The 22,908-nt window shown below is 34.5% G+C and overlaps 1 protein-coding gene across 3 annotated transcripts in view; it reads left to right on the forward strand.

The window, feature by feature from the left end:
* MALRD1 (MAM and LDL receptor class A domain containing 1) overlaps positions 1 to 22,908 on the forward strand; it is an 800,866-nt gene that overhangs the window by 370,599 nt on the left and 407,359 nt on the right. The gene's annotated exons all lie outside the window — the stretch shown is intronic.

Genomic DNA, 22,908 nt, shown 5'->3' on the forward strand with positions numbered 1-22,908 from the left:
TCTGTCCATGGGGTTCCATTAGTTAGGGCAGAGTTCATGAATACCCAAGAACTGCAGTTACATTCTTTAAATAGAAGTACAGGTATGTTTCCCCAACACCAAGTGTGAAAGCACAGGTACCATATTTGAGCAGACTAGCTACTCATCTCAGATTCCCTTCTTACTACTATGTATTGCGTAACTGCCCTGAGACTCAAATTTCCTCATCTGTAAAGCAGAAAGAGTATCTCTTATTTCTTAGGCCCCTGAGAATAAAGAGGTCACTGCCTATGTAATTTGCCTAGTCTCATGTCTGGCACATGGTAGACATTTATTCAATAAAATTAACTCATATTATCCTTTATTTGGGGCATCTTTGTCAGTTTTCCTTAGGTGGTATCGATATATGAGAGTAAGCCTCCATTATCTGCACTTTATTAAGGATATGTTTCTATCATATGTTTTGAAAAAAATGTTTTTTTTCTTGCCGAGATCACATATAATTTTTCACATTGCATTGTAATTGCTCAATCTTATCACTTTCTGACAGTCTAATTAAATACTTTTGATGTGTCATTAATAACGTGTATGTACGTATCTTGAAAAGGCGGCTGATTTCTCTTTCCTGCGAAAACACTTAACTTGGAACTTGTACAGATTGAAGAAGGGTAAATGGCATTCTGTGCCATAAACAGTAGCTACGTCCATTAAACTTTTGAAAATGACTCTTATTCACATGCTTTTCATTGATATTCATGTGGGTAGGCTAACAATTCCATCAAGGGTGGCTTAAAATAGGAAAGACAAGAGGAGACAAAACATATATATTTAGGAAGATGCAATTGAACTGAATCTGAAATCACTGATTCTAATTAGTCAAATAAGACCCAGGGCTTTATTAGCAAAAGTAATATTAAATTATTTTTAAGTCTCTAGAAGTTATATTTGAGAGCTTATTTTGATGGCAATTTTGTTAATTGCTAAGTGATGATGGATAAAAATAATTGTTTAATGAATTTTAATAAGAAAAAGGCAACCAGGATTCATCTTCTAAATGTCCATATGCAAATTTAGTCCCTATCATATTCTCTGCATTGTTGGCAGACATTTCATAAAAATTCTGAGTATAACGAAGGCAGGGAGCAGGTGTATGTGTGTGTGTGTGTTTTAAATCCCTATAGTCATTTCCAAATATGAGTTATACAACAAATATATTTTGGGATATCACATGCTAATCAACTTTTGCTTTAAGAAAATGTAAGGCAATGGGGACCAAATGGATCAGTTCCTCTTTGAGGTCACTCATTTCCCTGAAATATTTGGCAGTAATTAAAAGGCTGCTACCTACTGATGAAAATGCTGGCATAGCAGATCAGGCAGAGTCCTGAGTTAGGAAAATTTGGCCAGTTGTGCTTGGCTCTAATTTAGTGAACCCTGTACAAATGCTTAGTGAAAAATGCATGTGTCTGAGGTTTAAAGACATGGGCTTGGACCTTTGCAAGGCCCACTACATGTATAATGTCATCTGGTCTACTTAACCTCTCTAATTCTTATCTTCCTTGTCTCCAAAAATGGGGCTATTGGAATTTACTTCTGAGTGATTTGAAAAATAGTTAAGATAATGATATTCAGTGTGTGTTTTTTTTTAATTTATTTTCAGTGTAACAGTATTCATTGTTTTTGCACCACACCCAGTGCTCCATGCAACACGTGCCCTCCCTAATACCCACCACCTTGTTCCCCCAACCTCCCACCCCCCCGCCCCTTCAAGACCCTCAGGTTGTTTTTCAGAGTCCATAGTCTCTCATGGTTCATCTCCCCTTCCAATTTCCCTCAACTCCCTTCTCCTCTCCATCTCCCAATGTCCTCCATGTTATTTGTTATGCTCCACAAGTAAGTGAAACCATATGATAATTGACTCTCTCTGCTTGACTTATTTCACTCAGCATAATCTCTTCCAGTCCCATCCATGTTGCTACAAAAGTTGGGTATTCATCTTTTCTGATAGAGGCATAATACTCCATAGTGTATATGGAGCAAATCTTCCTTATCCATTCGTCTATTGAAGGGCATCTTGGTTCTTTCCACAGTTTGGTGACCGTGGCCATTGCTGCTATAAACATTGGGGTACAGATGACCCTTCTTTTCACTATATCTGTATCTTTGGGGTAAATACCCAGTAATACAATTGCAGGGTCATAGGGTAGCTCTATTTTTAATTTCTTGAGGAATCTCCACACTGTTCTCCAAAGTGGCTGCACCAACTTGCATTCCCACCAACAGTGAAAGAGGGTTCCCCTTTCTCCACATGCTCTCCAACACCTGGCAAATAATTGACGTTCAGCAAAAATGTTACTTCCTTTTTTTTTTTTCTTGTTACCCCCTCTTCCCTGCTAGAGAGATTACAAAGTTTCGCTGTGCAAGTTGAAATTTATTGAAAGCATATTGTCTACTTGCTGTTTTTTCTCCAACATATTCCAACTTATTGCTCAAAGCAAGGGTTCAGACCTGCTTTGTCTTTCTCATTCCCTTTAAAACAATGGCTCTCACAAAAGCCCCAAATACCTCATTGCTGAATGAATCCCTAAATTCTACCCTTGAAAATAATTTTAAAAATGAATTTGTTGATTTCACTTACTATTCATAATCATACAGAGGAAAGAAATATTCTTGAAAATCACAGAGGTGAATGACTTGGTTGGGTGTGATACAGAGAGGGAAGAGGAAAGAAGTTTATACAGGTATACTCTTTACAGAGTGTTTCCTAAGTTAATGTTATAGTAGAATACCTCTTGTTTTTAAATACTCAAATCCATAACATGCTTGTATCCATGTATGTCTTCTTCCTTATTTTGTGTTGTTGGGAGAGGGCACTAATATTTATACTGGAAAATATATTTAGATCACCCAAAACTCATTAGAGTACTCTTTAAGCAATTTCTGCAGGGAAAATCTCAAGTCGCATTCCAAATACAGTTGGTAGACAAAGATGTTTTCATAATTCCCTGCAGTAGCATTACATAGGATGTTCATCTTGGACATTTTTATGGCTAAGAGAAGGATGTCACAGCAGCAAATGCGCCATGAGCCATTATTTCATTGTGCATTTGTCTTGACTGTATTTCTTCAGTAACTTTCATAGGTAGTCATGCGTTGTCTAATTTGATCAAGGACTGCTTCTAGAAATTGAGAAAGTCTTGAAGAAATCTGTGGAGAGGAAAGCAAAACAAGTGAAAGATTATGATGTAAGAGAAGAAAAAGAAAAATATAACATTTTGATCAAGGAATCAAGGAGAGCTGGCTTTGAAGTGGTAGACCAAAAAAAAAAAAAAAAAAAGAAAGAACTTTTAGAATATCTCATTGACATATTCACTTCTAAGTTTGTTCAGGTAAACATGTAAGGTTAGTCTTAGGAAGACAACAGTATACTCTCAAAAGACCAGCTAATCAAATTGACAGACATTGCTGGCTCAAATGAATTTATGGCTTTCAAAATACAGTAATAAATACAATAGCTTTATTGGTGCTTCACTGTTTCATTTGCATTTTTAGAACTTAGTTGTAAATACATGGGTAGATAGGTAATGCATTATAATTTTCCTATTTAAATAATTGAAACTGGCTATGGGTGTAGCATTTCAAAACCCAATTTCTGCTTCTTTGGAACACATTACTAACAATGTGTAGGAAGGGGCTATGCTTAGCTTAAGTTTTCAGTGGAACACAGTGGTGGATACGGTTAGCCAGCATTTGGACACGTGAGAGTTTGGATTTGAACAGTGAGACACTGACTGAGCCTCTTCAAGTTTGAGAGTTCTGCTTTTGTGTGTGTGTGTGCTACTTAGGTCCATTGAAAAAATACCCATCTTCTGTTCATGGATGTAATAACTAGTAACATCACAGACTCCATGGCCTCTCTTTTCTTCTTTAATACAGTTAATTTTTTCTGGAAACTTTCTGCTTTTTTCTATATTCCAAAGAAGACTTAACTTTCTCACTATGACAGCTAAGTGTCTGCTTCGGCTTCCACTTTCTCCTGTCCCACATTTGTGTATTGCTGTGATAGACTCTATTTTATGAAATTTCTTTCTTTTAGTTTTATAGATTGTACAATGGATAGTGTATAAAATTAGTGCAACTTGCTAGCCAATATATTTAGAATACTTAAAATCGGTTTTGGATATAGCATACCATAGTAAGCAGTTTTATAAATATTTATTTATAAATATAAAATATTTTATAAATATTTTATAAATATTTATCCCATGTATCACTTTTAAATTCATGAAATCAGTACTTCTTAAGAAATTATAGAATGTGTCAGTAGAAATTAGTAATAATGTTACATATTTTTTAAGGTTTTACTTTTATTCCAGTTCTCAAACAGTGTAATGTGAGTTTCACTTGTGCAGTATAGTGATTCAGCACTTCCATACAACACCCAGTGCTCACCACAGTAAGTGCCCTCCTCCCCATCCCCCCACCCACCTCCCTTCTGGTAGCCATCAGTCTGTTCTCTGTAGTTAAGAGTTTGTTGTATGGTTTGCCTCTCTTTCATTTTTTTATCACTTTGCTCATTAGTATTGCTTCTTAAACTCCACACATGAGTGAAATCATATGGTGTTTGTGTTTCTCTGACTGAATTATTTCACATAGCATCATACTCTCTAGGCCATCCAAGTCATTGCAGCAAATGCCAAGATTTTGTACTTTTTTATGCCTGAGTAATAATCCATTTTATCCATTATATCTATGTGTGTGGGGGGGTATGTATATGGGTGTGTATGTATATATACATGCACACACGTACGCACATCTACCATTTTTCTTTTTATTAGTTAATATTGGTGATGCATTAATTTTAAATTTTTTCTTTAGTTGTTAAGGTAACCAGTGAATTTTTTTTAAAATTTATTCTTTCATATTGCTTTACTACAGTGTAATTATTATACAAATTAACTATGTAAAAGTATATGCAGCTGTGTAAACAAGATGTCATTTTCTATGGAATCATCCGGGATTGGAGGTGTGCTCTATTTGTACTGCAATGGCCAGTTTTTTTCCTGCTTATTATAATAAAACTCTTTGATAGTTAGGCATATAGTATTTCTCTTCTGCAATAAATGGAAGAACATGTTATTTCCATGGATTAGAAGATCCAATAATGTATTCTAGTTTAATGGTAAAGACATTTAATATTTTTATGTTAAGGAAAATTGTAATGTTTTGTAAGAGGTATGTTTTTGAAATTTAGTTTTTTCATTTGGATTTGAACAGTGAGACACTGAGCCTCTTCAAGTTTGAGAGTTCTGCTTTTGTGTGTGTGTGTGTATATAGAAAAGCAATTTATTTTATTTATTTATTTATTTATTTTTAAATTAAAATATTTATTTTATTATTTTTTAAGCAATTATTTTTTTTATTTTTTTAAGATTTTATTTATTTATTTGACACAGACAGAGAGGTCACAAGCAGGCAGAGAGGCAGGCAAAGAGATAGGGGGAAGTAGGCTCCCTGCTGAGCAGAGAGCCTGATGCGGGGCTCTATCCCAGTACCCCAAGATCAGGTACCTCAAGTACCTGAGCTGAAGGCAGAGGCTTAACCAGTGAGCCACCCAGGTGCCACAGCAATTAATATTTTAAAATATTAACCTTCTAGGGATACCTGCGTGGCTCATTCATTAAATATCTGTCTCTGGCTTGGGTCATGATCCCAGGGTCCTGAGATTGAGCCCCACATCGGGCTCCCTGCCTGGCAGGAAGCCTGTTTCTTCCTCTCTCACTCCCCGTGTTTGTATTCCCTCTCTCCCTGTGTGTCTCTCTCTGTCAAATAAATAAATCTTTAAAAAGAATTATCCTTCTGTATGGCAAGGGTAAGTGCATTTATTTAGATGATTTCAAATTTTTCTTAGTAATGTTTCGTAGTTTTTTTGAAAGAGTATTTTATATAGTATTTTAGATGCTAGTGGCAAAATGGTATTTTTTAAATACTTATTTTAAATGCTAAAGCAAGAATTTCATTATTTTGTTGACATATAATGTTATATTAGTTGCAGGTGTACAACGTAGTGATTTAACAATTCTTTGCATTACTCAGTGATTACCACAACTAAGTGTACTCACCATATATCACCATACAATATTATTACAATATTATTGACAATATTTCCTATACTATACTTTTGATCTTCTTATTTATTTTATAACTGGAAGTTTGTACTTCTTCATCTTCTTACACCTATTTTGCCATCACCCCACTCACCCTGGCAACCCCCACTTCTATGTATTTATGAGTCTGTTTGTTTGTTCATTTGCTTTTTAGATTCCACATGTAACTAAAATCATGTGGTATTTGCCTTTCTGTGACTTATTTCACTTAGCCTAACACCCTCGAGTTCCATCCATGTTGCTTAAAATTACAAACTTTCATTCTTTTGTACAACTAATATCCCATTGTATGTGTGTGGGTGTGTGTGTGTGTGAGAGAGAGAGAGAGAGAGACGTCACCATTCATCAGTCAATGGGCATCTGATTTGTTCCATACTTTGGCTATTGTAAATTATGCTGCAATAAACACAAGGGTGCATTTATCTTTTCAAATTAGTGCTTTTGTTTTCTTTGGGTAAATACCCAACAGTGGAATTACTGTTTCCTTATGATATTTATATGTTTACTGTTTTGATGAACTGCCATCTCTTTTGTGTGGTGGCTGCATCAACTTACATTCTCACCAACAATGCATGAATGTTCCTTTTCTTCACATCCTTGCCAGCACTTATTACTTGTCTTTTTGACACTAGCAATTCTGACTGGTGTGAGGTGTTACCTCATTGTGGTTTTGATTTGTATTTCCTTGATGATTAATGATGTTGAACATCTTTTCATTTGTCTGTTGACCATTCTTATGTCTTCCTTGGAAAAACTGTGTATTCAGGTCCCCTGCCTCCCCCTTTTTTAATCAGGTTTTTTTTTTTTTTCTGTTAAGTTGTATAAATTATTTACACATTTTGACTATTATCCTTTATTGGAATATTTTCTCACATTCCATAGATTGTCTTTTTGTTTGTTGATGGTTTCATTTGGTGTGCAAAAGCTTTTTATTTTGTTGTAGTTCCAGTAGTTATTTCCCCCTTTTTTCCCCTTGCCAAAGGAAACGTATCTATAAATATGTTGCTAAGGCTGTTGTCCAAGAGATTACTGTCCAGGTTTTCTTTTAGAAATTTTATAGTTTTAGGTATTACATTTAGGTGTTTAACCCATTTTGAGTTTATTTTTGTGTATGGTGTAAGAGAGCAGTCCAGTTTCATTCCTTTGCATGTACCTGTTCACTTTTCCAACACCATTTGTTGAAGAGACTGTCTTTCCCCCATTGTATATTGCTACCTCCTTTGTCAGATTAATGAACCATAAATATGTGGTTTCTATTCTGTTCCATTGATCTTTGTGTCTATTTTTGTGCCAGTACCATAATGTTTTGATTAATATAACTTGGTAGTATTTCTTGAAATCAAGGATTATGATACCTCCAGCTTTGTTCTTTTTTCCCCAAAATTGCTTTGGGAAAAATAATACCTTTATTTGAGGTATTTTGTGTTACCACATAAATTTTAGCATTATTTGTCCTAGTTCTGTGAAAAGTGCTATGGGTATTTTGGTACAGATTGCATTGAAACTGTAGATTGTTTTGGATAGTATGGACATTTTAACAGTATTAATTCTTCCAGTCCATGAGCTTGGTGTATCTTTTCATTTGTTTGTGTCAACTTTAGTTTCTCATATCAACATCTTACTGTTTTCAGAGTATAGGTTTTTTTATCTCTTGCTATCTCTAGGCATTTTCTTCTTTTTGGCTCAATTGTAAATGAGGTTGTTTTCGTAATTTCTTTTTCTGCTGCTTTATTTTTAATTTAAAGAAACATGATAGGTTCCTTTAGATTTTGTATCTTAGTTTGTATTCAACTTTACTTCATTCATTAGTTCTAAGGTTTTTTGGTGGAACATTTAGTATGATATATATATATATATATATATATATATATATATACATATACACACACACATACATAACACACACACATATATATGTACATACATACACACACATACATACATATATATCTGCAAATCATGACAGTTTTTCTTTGTCCTTAACAATTTAGATCCTTTCCTTTCTTTCCTGTCTCATAGCTGTGGCTAGGACTTTCAGTAATATGTTGAACGAATGTGGTGATAGTGGACATCTTTCTCTTCTTCCTGATCTGAGACAAAGTTTTCAGGTTTTCATCATTGGGTATGATGTTATCTGTGTTTTTTTCATATGTGGCCTTTATCAAGTTCAGGTATGTTTTCTCTAAACCCACATTGTTGAGAGTTTTTGTCATGAACAAATATTGTATTTTGTCAAGTGCTTTTTCTGCATCTGTTGAGATAATCATATGGTTTTTATCCTTCATTTTGTTAATGTTATGTATCACACTGATTGATTTGAGAATATTGAACCACTTTTGCGTCCTTGGAATAAAACCCACTTGATCATGGTGAATGATCCTTTTAATGCACTGTTGAATTCAGTTTGGCTGCATTTGTTGGATACTGTGTAATTTTGATGTTTATCTGGCTATTGACTTGTCTCTAGTTATACTTAGAGGATCTCTAGTTTTCCAGATGTCACCAACAAAGATGTTCTATGATTTCTGTGTTGATAGTTGGCCTCTTGGGAAGTCAATTCTGGGAGTCATTCCTTTGGGACCACACAACAGATCACTCCTTTAACAATTTCTCTGTATATTCTCTATATAATTCTCTATCAAATCACATTCTGTTTAAAATAGAGTAATTTGTATTATCTGTGTTTAAATACTGATCAATCAAGCATTTGGTACAAAAAGTTTGATTTTATTGTTTTGAATACTTGTAGTTGTATGGGTTTTCCAAATGTGCCATTCTGATTCTGAGAATACAGAATAATTTGCTTGCAAGTAGAATCAGAGCATATGATGGAAAGTGTTGTAAAGAGACACATAAGTTAAAAAAAATTGAGCATGGAAGAAGGAAGGGAAAACTAGTTTTTATATTAGAGAATAAGAAAGAATTGGGAACTAAAAATCACCTCTTTTTGGATAAAGTGTTAGGAAATGATGAAAGTCAAGAATGGAATTAACTAAAGACAGTGTTCTATAAACATTTTTCAGGTAGCACCTTACACTGTATTTATTGAATAACTATTGAAATAATTTAAATTGTACCTGATAAGCCAGTTTATAATGAATATTTCATTTCTTACTAAATAATTAGTAATATGATATCATTGCGTAATTCTCAAAAATATGCTTTGGAAAGTTAAATATCTTCCTTTGCATTTACATTTTGGTTCTTAGGAACTCGAAAAAGAACACTACATTTGTAATCTCTTAAGTAATATATGTGTTTGTGTTTCCTATAAACTTGATCCTTACTGAAATATTTGTATTATAAGGAAAGTTAGAAATCATAACATTATGAGCATATTATCTTGGTTATCAAGGTAACATTAAACTATTTTTATTTTTTGTGCCCCCAAAATATATTCCAGTTACATAAAAACCAGGAATGGTCATATGATAAGCTATTTGAATGGTTGAGTGTCAGTGAAACAACAGAGATAATGTTTCTCTTGGAAGAAAAATATGATTGTGTGAAATTAAATATATTTCACGACCCAGTGAACTTAATATGTCGGGAAATTTCAGCTTCACTTGAAATGCCAGTTGGCTGTACCCCACTTACGTAGTCATGGAGAGATGCAGTTTAAAATACTTTAATTTTTAACTGTATTATTGTTCCAACAAAATGTCCTTTATTCACTTTAGGATTTTTTCCACATGAGCCATTTATTTTGTGGAAAAAATATTGAGAATTAGGATATCTGAGGGGTATTATTTGGAATTTCCAATGAACATTGCTTTAACAGACATATGGATAGATAACCAGAATAAAATTATTTAATCAGAGTATTATTTAAAATACCATAATTGCTAATATAGAGTTTTGTGCCAGAATATGCATGCTCTGTCTTTGAAATCTTTTCATCTAGAAATATTTTAATACGGGAAAAGGTTTGTCACTTTTAGACCTAGTTTCTTCCTCATTTTTTCTATTTATATTCTCTGAACTTTTTTTCTGGAAATACTTTCTTGCTTCCTGAAACATAACTATAAGTAGTCCCTTGAATGCTAATATTTTAATGTTGAATCTAATTTAATTAAATGCTTTAATATCAACATAATGTTTGAATGATAGTTTCATTGGGCATACAGGTTTAGTTTGACCATGATTTTCTATTAAATATTTTAATGGCAGTTTTCTCACTGTATGTTGGCTTCTACTGTTGAGAGCAAGAAATCAGCTCTTGATCTAATCGCTATTCCTTCATAAGTAGTTTCTTTGCCCCTCCACTCTTAAGATTTTCTCTTTTTCTTTGATATTCCAGTAAATTGAATTAAGGTAGTCCTCTTTTTATTTATCCTGCTTGAAATTCATTGAACTTTTGAATCTGAGGATTGATGTGCTTCATGAATTCTTAAACATTCTAAGCTATTATGTCTTTTGATATTGCTTTCCCCCCATTCAGTCTTTTCTCTCTGGATCTCTGGTAAGACTTATTTTGGATCTTTTCATCTTCTGTTTCCTTTTAAAAATGAAGTGCAATTCAGATATCATGAAATGTGCATATTTTCAGCATATAGTGCAATAGATTTTGACAAGTTCATGCAGTATAACCCAAATCACATCAAAGTATAGAACATTTCTGCCACCCCAGAAATTTTCCTTTTTCTTCTCATTAATACTGCCCTCTAAAAAGAACTACTTCCCCCCATCTCTCCAGTCTGAGGCAACCAATGTTCTGATGTTTATCATTATATATTAGATTTGCCTGTCATGAGCTTCCTATCAATGGTATATCTGGTTCCTCTTGCTCAGCATAAGATTTTGAAATTTATATTGTCAAGTGTATTACTAATTTGTTTCTTTTATCAATGGAGAGTATTCTGTTATGTGAATATATTATCATGCATTCATTCTCTTGATGAACACATGGGTTGTTTCAAATTATTGGATACTGTGAATTAAGATCTAGGAAAATTTGTGTGTACATCTCTTTGTGAAAATGTGTTTTCTTCTTATAAATACCTGTTACTGCAATTCCTTGGTCATAGGACAGATGTATGCCTCGCGTTATTAAAAAGTTATTATTTTATAATCCCGCTAGCAACGTATGAGATTGCCAGTTTGTTTTTTGCCAGATTTGGTTTGTTATTTTTAAATCTTAGTTCTCGTAGGTCTGAAATGATACTCACTGTGGTTTCAGTGTACTTTCGCCTGATGGCTTTTACTTGTGCGTATTGGTCATCTGTATACATTCCTCTTTGGAGTGTCTGTGTAAGCATTTTTTTCATTTGTTTAATATTGAGTTATAGATATTAAATACTGAGGATGTCACATATCAGCATATATATGTTACTACATGTTTTTGCCCCCTCAACATACTGGTGTCCTTTCTTTAATGGTGTCTTCTGCTGTTGGGAAATGTCCAATTTATCAATTTTTTCCCATAATTCTTACTACTTTCTGAGTTTGACTAAGGAAACTTCCCTTATCTAAGGTCACAAAAATATCCTTCTATAATTTCTCGTAAGTTTTAGAGCTTTAGCTTTTTTTTTTTTTTTTTTTTTAGATTGCTTTTATTTATTTGGCAGAGAGAGTGTGCGCAAGCGAGCACACAAGCAGGGGGAGCTGCAGAAGGAGGCTGAGCAAGGAGCCCTGCAAGCTAGGCTTAATGCTGAGACCCTGGGATCATAATTTGACCCCAAAGCAGAAGCTTGACTGACTGAGCCACCCAGGCGCCCATAAAGCTTTAGCTTTTATATTTAGGTTCCTGGTTCATCATGAATTATTATCATGTATGTTGTTCCAACATCATTCATTGAAATTACTGTTGTTTACCTATTGATTGCCTGGAAACTTTTGTCAAAAATTAATCGTATAACTGTAGAACTAAAAGTAGTCCTTTGTTCTCTTCTATTGATTTGTTTACTCTCATTACCTTTTTAACATCCTACATATATATTTTTTTTCTTTTAAATTTTATTTATTTGACAGAGATAGATCACAAGTAGGCAGAGAGGCAGGCAGAGACAGAGGGGGAAGCAGGCTCTCTACCAAGCAGAGAGCCAGACATGGGGCTCGATCCCAGGACCCTGAGACCATCACCCGAGCCAGAGGCAGTGGTTTAACCCACTGAGCCACCCAGGCGCCCCTACATATTTTTATATAAATGTTTGAGTCTGCTGGGATATTGGTTGTTGGTTGTGATAGCATTGTATCTGTCAATTTAGGATGAATTGATATATGAGTAATACTAAGTCTTCCTATCCATGGACATGACATATCTCTGCCATTATTCAAGTATTCTTTAATTTCTCTCAGTCCTGCTTTGTAGTTTTATTGTGTAACTCTTCCATATTTAAAAAAGTTATCTCTAACTTTGTAATGCTATTATTAGTTGTACTGCTTTATTTTGTCTTATTTTACAGGGGTTGATTGTTTATATTTGACTTTGTGTAATAATGTTATATCCATAGCTTTGTAAAATTCACATATTAATTGTTATAGTCATCTTTCGTGAATTCTTTAGGACTTAAAATCATGGAACACGATAAAAGACAGTGTTAATCTTCCTTTCTCAGCTTCAAGATTTTATTTACTTTTCTTGCTGGCTAGAATGGACAAGCAGGGCAACACCAAAAATAAGTGGTGGGAGGGCACCTGGGTGGCTTAGATGGTTTAGCGTCTTCCTTCAGCTCAGGTCATTGTCCCAAGGTCCTGGTATCGACCCTGTGTCAGGCACCCTGCTCTCTGCTTCTCCCTCTGCTCTAAAGCCCACTCATGAATGTGTGTTCTGTTCCTCTCTCACTCTCTCTCAAATAAATAAATATATAAATAAGATTCTTAAAAAAATTAGTCATGGGCAGAGACATTTTGCCTTGCTTCTCATTTTAGAAGAAAGCAGTCTATCTTTTTCCATTAAATATGATGTTAGTTGTATAATTTAACGTTGTGTCCATTATCGGTTTGAAGAAGTTTCTTTATGTCCTGATCTTCTAAGAGATTTAATCATGATTGGATATTAAATTTTGTCAAATGCTCTTTCTGGATTTATGAAGAAAATCATGTGCTATTTCTTCTTTAATATCTGTATTACATTGGCCAATTTTCAAATCTTAAACAAGCCTTGCATTCTCAGATTTAACCCCCCTTGATTAGAGTGTATTGTCCTGTCTACATTTTAGATTATAGCTGGTAAGTGGTTTGGGAGTGTTTTTGCATACATATTAATCAAAAACATTGCTCTGTAACTTTTTTTTTTTTAAGATTTTATTTATTTGACAGAGAGAGATACAGTGAGAGAGGGAACACAAGCAGGGGGAGTGGGAGAGGGAGAAGCAGGCTCCCCACTGAGCAGGGAGCCCTGTGATGATGTGGGGCTCTATCCTAGGACCCTGGGATCATGACCTGAGCCAAAGGCAGCCTCTTAATGACTAAGCCACCCAGGCGCCCCAGCTTTTGTTTTTTATATTTTGTTTACAGTTACCTCATCTTTTATAGTAAATCTATCATATTCATTTATATATTTATATTACATTTCCCCTCACAGAATTTTATTGCATGTTTTCAGACATTTTTAGAGTTGCTTGTTTTTTTCTTTGTTTTGTTTGTTTGTTTGTTTTACTGCCTGGCACATAATTGGAGCTCAGTAATTATTTTTCTTTCTTTCTTTTTTTTTTTTAAGATTTTGTTTATTTATTTGACATTGAGAGAGAGAGAGAGAGAGAGAACAAGAGCACAGACAGGCAGAGCAGCAGGCAGAGGGAGAGGGAGAAGCATATTCCCTGCTGAGCCTGGAGCCCTACATGGGGCTTGCTCCCAGGACCCTGGGATCATGACCTGAGCCAAAGGCAAAAGATTAGCCAACTGAGCTAATCAGGCATCCCTCAGTAATTATTTTCTAAATGACCTAATGAGAAAGTCGAAGGGAATTCTCACAGATATGGGTATGGAGTTGGTTCACGAGGCAGTCAGCTAAGATTGGGTCAGGAGGCATAAATTGCAGAAGCAATATCTTCAAGAAAACATACAAATAATTGAGAATAGGAAAACTAATAATTGTGTAAATGTAAATAATACATATACATGTGGTTAAGTCAAAAGACTAATATATATATATATATATATAATATATATATATATATAATTTGTAATGATAATGAACACTGAATATGAATTTCACCAAAAATTAAAATAACTTTTGGCTATATGGGGATAGAGTGTATGTGTTGGAGAAGAGAGTTGTCTAAGACTTATGTCCTTATTTCCCAAAGGACAAAAGCAATAGGCTGTACCTAAAATTAAAAAATTCAAGGATTAGCATAAATATTTTATTTATACACACATAGAAAATAGCAGACAAAATAGATAAAAGAGGTAAAAATGAATTTAACCAAAGTAATAATAATAAACTTAGTGTGGAATGAGACATGAGTTACCTGAAGTAGTTTTCAGCTTTTAAAACTCTCTCTATATATTATTTTATCAAAAAATAAAAAATAATTTAAATTTTATCTGTATAAGTAGGGTTATGTGTAATGAAGGCAAGACTGGTCTAGTTTTTAAAAAAATCATCAGGTTTCTCAAGTCTGGGATTACCAGTCAGACCATCTATTTTTCTTTGTCATTATATTCTTCATGAATAATCTATAGTAAGATCATTAATGATTAAAAAAATCAATACTCTTGTGAAATAAGTCCTCTGGCCAAATGAATGTTTTCAAGTGGTCTTTTATAGATTGAAATTCTTAGAAAATGTGAATTTATACTTTATGGAGAAAATTAAGTCATTGCCAAAATATATGCTATTTTAGTAGAAGGGAAGATAAAAGTTCATCTTATTTTTTACATGTTTCTTTTTTGCATTTTAGTAAATATTAAATACAAAAAAAAAGGGGATAATAATGTAAAGCATGAGGAAAATGTTTCTATAAAACTTAAGGAAATGTGTTTTTGTAAGTTTCCTTTTCTGTTGTTATTGAGGTATAATTGAAATACAACTTTATGTTAGTTTCAGGTATAAAACATAAAGCTTTGGGGCACCTGTGTGGCTTAGTGGGTTAAAGTCTCTGTCTTCTGCCCAGGTAAAAATCCCAGGGTCCTGGGATCAAGCCCCACATTGGGCTGTCTGCTCAGCGGGGAGCCTGCTTCCTCCTCTCTCTCTCTCTCTCTCTCTCTCTCTCTCTCTCTCTGCCTACTTGTGATCTCTGTCTGTCAAATAAGTAAATAAATAAATAATATTTAAACAAAACAAATCATAAAGCTTTGACATTCATATACATTGCAGAATGATCACAATGTCTATTTAGCATCTGTACCATACAAAGTTATACATTTTTTTTATTGTGGTGATTTATTTTCTTAACAACTTTCAAATATTATTGCCAATAACCACTATGCTGTATATTATATCCTCATGACTTTATTTTGTAACTGGAAGTTTGTGTCTCTTCATTCCGTTCACCTATTTTGCCCACCCTCTGCAGCCTCATTTCTCTCTGGCAACTATTAATTATTCTCTGTATCTGTGAGTTTTGTTTTGTTTTGTTTTGTATTTTTTTAGATTCCATATATAAGTGAAACCATGTTATTTGTCTTTCTCTGTCTGGTTTATTTCACTTTGCCTAATATTCTCAAAGTCCATCCATGTTGAGGGAGATTGTAAGATTTCATTCTTTTTTATGACTGAGTAGTACTCCATGGTATTTTTATAACACATCTGTTTTATCCATTCTTCTGTAAATGGACAATTAGGTTGTTTCTCTAATTGGCTATTGTAAATAATGCTGTGATAAACATAGGGGTGCATGTACCTTTTTGAATTAGTGTTGTATGATTTCTTTCATAAATACCAGAAGTGGAATTTCTGCATTGTGACCATTTTTTTTTCAAAGATTTTATTTATTTGACGACAGAGAGAGAGAGATAATAGGTAGGCAGGGAGGCAGACAGAGAGAGGAGGAAGCAGGCTCTCTGAGGAGCAGAGAGCCAGACATGGGGCTCGATCCCAGGACCCCGGGATCATGACCTGAGCCTAAGGCAGAGGCTTTAACCCACCAAGCCACCCAGGTACCCCTGTGACCATTTTTTTTTTTTTAAATTTTGAGGAAACTCCATAGCATTTTCCATAGGTTCTCCACCAATTTACATTCTCACTGATAGGCATGAGGGTTTTTTTTCTCTCCACATCTGCACCAATATTTGTTATTTCTTGTCATTTTGAAAATTGCCATTCTCACAAGTATGATATGATATCTCATTGTGGATTTGATTTGGATTTCCCTGATGATTAGTAATGAGAATCTTTTCATGAGTCTGTTGATCATCTGTATGGTTTTGGGAAAATGTTAAGTTCCTTTGCTCATTAATTTTTAATTTGAAATTTTTTCTTGTATTATTTAGCTAAATGACTTTTTAAAAAAGATTTTTCTTTTTTGGGGGATCTAGGTGGCTCAGTGGGTTAAGCCTCTGCCTTCAGCTCAGGTCATGATCCCAGGGTCCTGGGATCGAGCCCCACATCGGGCTCTCTGCTCAGCAGGGAGCCTGCTTCCTCCTTTCTCTCTCTCTCTCTCTGATCTCTGTCCATCAAACAAATAAATTTTAAAAAATCTAAAAAATAAAAAAAGATTTTTCTTTTTTTTTTTTATTTATTTGACAGAGATCACAAGTAGGCAGAGAGGCAGGCAGAGAGAGAGAGAGAGAGGGAGAAGCAGGCTTCCCGCTGAGCAGAGAGCCCGATGCGGGGCTCGATTCCAGGACCCTGGGAGCATGACCTGGGCTGAAGGCAGAGGCTTTAACTCACTGAGCCACCCAGGTGCCCTCTAAATGACTTCTTTATATATTTCAGATATTAACCCCTTGTTGGATATATGATTTACAGCTATCTTCTTCCACTCAGTAAGTTGCTTTCTATTTTGTTGATGGTTTCATTCACTTTGCAGAAACTTTTTAGTTTGATATAGTCCCATCTTTTTTATTTTTGCTTTGGTGCCATTGTCTTTGGAGTAGATAACAAAAAAATGTGTTTACTACCAAGAGCATTGCCAAGGAGTTTACCATCTATGGTTTCTTCTAATAGTTTTGTGTCTGATGTAAAACAGTGGTCCATTTTCACTCTTTTGCTTATGGCTGTCCAGTTTTTCCAGCACCATTTATTGAAGAGATTGTCTTTTCCTCACTGTGTATTCTTGTCTGTGTATCATAAGTTAATTGTCTGTATATGTTTGTGTTTATTTTGAACTTTCTTTTCTATTCTATTGATCTTCATGGTTTAGGCCAGTACCATACTGTATTGGTTACTATAGCTTTGTAATGTAGTTAGAAATTAGGGAGCATGTTGTCATCTTTGTTGTTCTTCCACAAGATTGCTTTGGCTATTGAGGGTTTTGTGGTTCCGTACATATTTTAGGATTGTTCTGTTTCTGTGAAAAATGTCATTGGCATTTTGGTAGGGATTACCTTGAATCTATATGTTTCATTGGGTAATATGGACATTTTTATAATCTATTAATTCTAGTCCATTAGCCTGGAATGATCATCCGTTTATTTGTGTCTTTTCAGTTTGTTTCATCAGTGTCTTATAGTTTTCAGAATATAGGTCTTTCAGCTCCTTGGTTAAATTTATTCCTAGGCATTTTATTCTTTTTGAAGCAACTATAAATAGGATTGTTTTATTTTCTTAATTTCTCCTTCTGATAATTTTTTGTTAGTGTAGAAAAACAAAGCATATTTTTGCATATTGATTTTGTACCCTGAAACTTTACTAAATTCCTTTACTGTAACAGTCTGTTAATTTTTTTTTTTTTTTTTTTTTGCAAAATCTTTAGGATTTTCTCTATATAAAATCATGTCTTCCACAAATAATGATAGTTTTTCTTTTCTCTTTCCAGTTTGGTCTTTATTTCTTTTCCTTGCCTGATTGCTCTAAGACTTCAAATACTGTGTTCAATGAACATGGCAAGAGTGGGGCTTCTTGTTAGTAATCTTAACAGAAAAGCTTTCAGTTTTTCACAATTGAGTCTGATGTTAGCTCTTAGGTGTCATTTATAGCCCTTGTTATATTCAGGGCTTTTTTATACCCACTTCATTGAGAGTTTTTATCATAACTGATGTTGAATTTTGTCAAATGCTCATTCTGCATTTATTGAGATGGTCACATAATTTTTATACTTTGTTGATGTGGAATATCACAATGCTTGATTTGCAGATGTTAGTTGAAACATCCTTGCATCTATAAAATAAGTCTCACTTCATCATGATATATGATCTTTTTATTGTATTATTGAATTCACTTTATTACTATTATGGTGAAGATTTTTGCCCCTATATTGCAGGGTTACTGACTTGTGGTTATAATTATAATTATAAATATTATTATTACTATTATTATTATTATTGTGTGTGTGTGTGGTGTCCCATGTCTATTTTTGGTATCACAATAATGCTGATCTCATTTTGTGAGTTTGGGAGTATTTGATCCTCTTCATTTATTTGGAAAAGTTTGAGAAAGGTAAGGTGTTAAATCTTTCATGTTTGTTGAAATTTATCAGAGAAGTCATCTGGTCCTGAGCCTTTCTTGTTTAAAATTTTTTTATTGGTAATTTAATCTCCTTACTAACAATCATTTATTCAGATTTTATTCAAATTTTCTGGTTTTTTTTTCATGATTTAGTCTTGGAAGGTGGTTTCCTTCTAGGAATTTATCCTTTTTTTTCTAAATTGTCTGATTTTTTGGTCTGTAATTGTTCATGGTAGTCTCTTATGATCCTTTATATTTTTATGGTATCAGTTGTAATTTTTCCTCTTTCATTTCTGTTTTGATTTGTCTGAACCCTCTTTTTTTTTCCTTAGTGAACAAGGTTTGTCAATTTTATCTTTTCAGAAAATAATCTCTTACTTTTATTGATTTTTTTTTCTATTGTATTTTTAGTCTATTTTATTTATTTTCCCTCTGGCCTTTGTTATTTCCTTCTTCTACTAATTTTAAACTTTGTTCATTTTTCTTTTCCTAGTTCCTAAAAGTGTCAAGTTAGATTGCCTATTTGAGATCATTCTTGTTTTGAGGTAGACCTGTGTTGCTACAAACTCTGCTCTTAAAACCACTTTTGCTGCATCCCCGCAGATTTTGGTATGTTGTATTTCCATTTTCACTGTGTCAAAGTATCATTTGATTTCTCCTTGGATTTCTTTGTTGACCCATTGGTTGTTTAATAACATGTTGTTTAATTACTGTAAATTTTTGATTTTCCCACTTTTTTTTCATATAATATATTTCTAATTTATACCACTGTGGTCAGAAAATTGTTTGGTATGATTTCAGTCTTAGCTTTATTGAGACTTGTTTTGTGGTTAAGCATGTGGTATGTCCTGGGGAATATTCCAGGTACATTTGAAAAGAAAGTGCATTCTGCTGCTTTGGGATGGAATGTTCTGTATGTCTGTTAAGTCTATGAGGTCAGATGTGTTATTTGAGGCAATATTTATGTTTCCTTATTTACTTTCTGTCCAAATGATTTATCCGTTGATATAAGTGAGGTATTAAAATCCTTTAATATTATGGTTTTGCTGTCAATTTTTCCCTTCAGGTCTGTTAATATTTGCTTTATATTATATATATTATATGTTTATATATATATAGTTGCTCCTGTGTTGGGTGCATAAATGTTTACAAGTGTTGTATGTTCTTGTTGGATTGACCCCTTTTCATTATGTAATATGCTTCTTTGTTTTTATTACAGTCTTTGTTTTAAGGTCTCTTTTCTGATGTAAGTATAGCTACACAACCCTACTTGTGGTTTCTCTTCACATGAAACATCTTGTTCCAACCCTTTCCTTTCAGTCTGTGTGTGTTCTTAAACCCGATATGTGTCACTTATGGGCAGCACATGGTTAGGTCTTGTTTTTTAATCCATTCAGCCTGTGTCTTTTGCTTGGACAATTTAGTCCATTTTTAGTCCATGTAAAGTAATAACTAATGGGTATGTACTGAGAGGTATGATACTGAGAAATGCCATTTTGTTAATTGTTTTCTGGCTGTTCTATAGTTTTTCTCTATTCCTTTCTTTTCCTCTTTATTCTTTTGTGGTTTCATGACCTTTGTATTTTGCTGAAATTTCTTTCTTGTTATTCTTTCTATGCCTATTATAGGTTTTCGCTTTTTCGTTACTATGAGGCTCGCATATAAGGAGAAACACACACACACACCCCACACACACACACAACAAGTCTACTTTAAATTAATATCAAGTAAAGATTTAATACATTTTATTCCCCTCCCATCAATATGGTTTTGATGCTATAGTTTACATTTTTAATGTCTCCCCTATCTAATTATTAGTTATTTTTTTCTACTTTTGTCTTATTTTAATCTTTGTACTAACATTCTAAATGATTATTCCACTCCCTTTCCTATATATTTACCTTGGCTAATGAGATTTTTACTTTCTTATGTTTTCTTATTGGTAATTTAGTACTCTTTTTTTTTTTTTTTTTTTTTAAGCTGACGGCCATCCCTTTAAATTACTTATAGGACTGGTTTATTGGTGGTGAACTCCTTTAGCTTATGCTTGTCTAGAAAACTCATTGTCTCTCTTTCTATTCTCTTTATAGAATATTCATGGTAGAGAATTCTTGTTGGAAGCTTTTTCTTGTCAGTGCTTAGACTACATCATGTTTCTTTTTTCTGGCTTTTTTCTCTCAGCATTCAACCATCCTCCCAACGTGAGTGGATATCTTTATGATAATTACTTTGCACCCTTTATCAAGTAAATTACTCATCTCCATTTCATTGAAGTTTTTATTTCCTCTGGGATTTTATCATGTTCTTTTATTTGTAACATGTTCTTATTTCCTCATTTTGGTTGAGTCTGTGTTCATTTCTATGTATTAGACAAAATAGCTATCTTTCCCGTTCCTGAACAGGTGGCCTTGTGCAGGAGATGTAACTTATTGTTTAATCTTATTCTTGATTGTCTCTCAAACCATCTCCCTGATTGGCTCAGAACACTTGGGGCCTGTTGGTCCACTTGTACATCACAAGCTGGCAATTCAAGGTATATCCCTTGTGTGGCCTTTATGCCCTTGCTGGCCGTGGGACACCACAAAGGCAGGGAGTAGACAGGGTGTTTGCCTCCTGCCTCCTGAAGGTATGGTGAGTGGTGGGGATAAGGTGCTCACTTACAGCCTTGGGTGGACTGTGGAAATAGGACATGAGGATATTGTGCTCACTATTGGCCTCTGGCAGGGCCATGGCCCTGTACGTGGGGGCAGGCACTAGTTGGAGAGAATGATAGTGCAAAAATTGTACCTGGCAATGCCAGCACTACCCAGGTAAAGAAAGAACACAAAAATGGTGCTCACCAGCACCTCTGTCCCTGGATGGTATTACAAGAGGCTTTTGCCTTTCTTGCAGTCTCTTTAAGATTAGTAAGTGAATATCTTGCACATATGATTTAGATTCTTCAAACTACTGCAGTTGCACTGGGTCTTGGGGCTAGTGAACCTCTGTGTGATCTTTCAAGAGCAGAATCTCAATTCTCTACAGTCTTGTGGTTCTCCTGGATGTGAGCCCAGTTGCGTTCAAAACCAAACATTTTGGAGGCTTGGCTTTGTGATCCACCTTTGAAGGCCTGGTGTGCCTACTGTGGAACAGAAACCCCTTGTTCCAAAGAGAGAAGTTCCATATTTGTAGATCCCTCACACTAGTGGGTCACTGTGCCAGGGGTGGGGTTTTGGAGAAGTGATGTCTGTGCCTCTTCTCTCTGTCTTGATGTGGCCCTTTTATCCTCTTTTGTGGAGCAGTCATTCAGCTGGTTCTCAGAATTTTTTCTATATGTCGCTGTAGATTTGTTGTGTCTCTGGCAGGAGGTTATTTCAGGATCTTCCTCTGCCCCCAGTGATGATTTATTGAGCTCCTACTTTGCGCGTCAGTTTCTACTGTAGGCACTGGGGAAACACAAGGATACAAAACAGACCCTGTTCTCACAGAGCTTTGCATTCAGTGTGAGACTTTGATCACAGCTTTAACCTCTCAGGTCCTTAGTTGCCATCTGCTTCAATGTGAGCCTTCTATTTCCTGATGCATAGAACTTGCTTCGCCAGTTTTTAGGTTTTCTTTGAGGAAGTTTTTCCATATGTAGTTGCAGATTTGGTGTATCTAGTGTATCTATGGGAAGAGGTGAGTTCAGGATTCTTGTATATGGCCTTCTTGAACTGGAGCCCTTCTCACTTTGAATTGCCCTTGGATCTGTGGGTTGGATATTGTTCACAGTATTTTCCTAAAAATTATAAAGACCAATTAGCCAAGAGGTTTGGCAGGTTTTGCACTGTTTTGTGGCTGTGACCCAAACATCAAACTGAGGACATAAGTCAGCATGGAAATATGAAAAGTTGGAATTTTCTATCAGCACTGAATATTCAAGAAAACACATTTATCAGTTCAAACCAATTTGTGACCAGGTTGTTTCTTCTTCATGTTGGATATTGCACAAGCAATTGAACCGAATGAAATGCAGTTCCTTACTGCTCACTTAGCATAAATTATTGTTTGTACTGGTAAATTGAGAAGCTGTTTGTGAAGGGACTTTAATTTTGACATCTTTATTGCCTTTTCAAAGAAAGTTCATTTCAATATATGCGTGCGTTAGCTACTTTTTAAATGTTTTCAGTGACTCTGACTGCATATATAAGCGTACACTGCTGTTTTTACATGCCTTATTTAGACTGCATGCATAGTACAATAGAGTAGTCAGTAGAGTAGTGATGTAGAAATCCATTTTCTTGTAATACA

Source organism: Meles meles, chromosome 7 (assembly GCF_922984935.1).
Source record: "Meles meles chromosome 7, mMelMel3.1 paternal haplotype, whole genome shotgun sequence".
Classification (NCBI taxonomy): domain Eukaryota; kingdom Metazoa; phylum Chordata; class Mammalia; order Carnivora; family Mustelidae; genus Meles; species Meles meles.